Source organism: Cucurbita moschata, unplaced genomic scaffold (assembly GCF_002738365.1).
Source record: "Cucurbita moschata cultivar Rifu unplaced genomic scaffold, Cmos_1.0 Cmo_Scf00061, whole genome shotgun sequence".
NCBI lineage: Eukaryota > Viridiplantae > Streptophyta > Magnoliopsida > Cucurbitales > Cucurbitaceae > Cucurbita > Cucurbita moschata.
This window is the reverse complement of record NW_019268577.1, coordinates 19,536-20,811: the sequence shown is the minus strand read 5'-3', so window position 1 is coordinate 20,811 and position 1,276 is coordinate 19,536.

Below are 1,276 nucleotides of genomic sequence, written 5' to 3'. Positions count from 1 at the left end.
GATAGGTTTGTGATAGATTGATAGAACGATAACGTTAGGATTGATAGAATGATAGCGTTAGGTTAAGTTCTTGTGATGAGATGACTAAGGTACGTTCACGTAATGATATGTCTGTGATAGGTATAAGAACGTTAAGGCTGTGATAAGTTAGAGAACTATATGACTATGAAGTGTTTATGTTATGACTCGTTTATGATATGATACATTGTGATGCAATATGTCATGGTATGATGTGTATATGATGAAATGTTATGTTAAAAGTATAGAACGTTATGTTAGGTCTCTTGAGATTACGATAAATGGCATGAAGTATAACCCCGTTAGAATTATGTATGATTTGACAACTGAAGAATGAGAAACGATATGACATGAATCATGAACGATATTTGAAACGATATGAAAAATGATATGATATGTACATAATGCTAGCGGGGTTGTATTAAAGGATAATGAAAATGGAAAAGTTTTGGGACCTCATGCATTATGTGTGCTCATGCATTTGGGGGGATACCTCTATCTCATCACAAGGGTACGAACGCGTACATCCAATGGCAGGACAACGATCATTATATTTGCATAGCGCTGCCGTGACGGTTACTAGTTCTAGCGGGTGTCTGGCCTAAGGGGCTCCCAGAGTACGCCCACTGGATAAGGAAGGTGGCCCAGCGGTATGGGAACTAGCTAGTGAACCCATACTTGCACGTATGGGCTGTGTGTAGAGTATATGGTACACGTCCAAAATAACCCGTTTAGGACAGCACCGTAGGAAAAACGGAATGAAAGATAGATCCCATCATCTCATTGCATGTGATTGTTACATTTAACCTCAATAGTGGGGTCACTTCCTGAGTATTTCTTCAAATACTCAAGCCATGTGCTACTACATTTTTTCAAGTTAAGGCAAGACATTTATGTACGGCTGACGACGGCATCGCAACTCGAGACCATAGCACATGTATAGGATAGTGGTATTTATTTTCTTAGACTTACTCTAGAATAGGATGTTTTAAACTTAAACGCTTATTTATTTTATTTTAGGTCTTTTGTTGTGTCGTTTTAAAGATGTTTTCGAAACATGTAAGTCCATGGCTGTGTTTTAAGATAAAAGTTATGTTTTATGGAATTTAAATGAAGTCTTCCGCATTCAATGTTGATGGTACGTATACAGTAGCGACCTTAAATTAAGTAGAAAATTTGGGTCGTTACACATACCCAAGATTCGAAATCTGAACTTGGTACTCAATGACCCTAGCATTCTCGTGACGATATGGTCAGG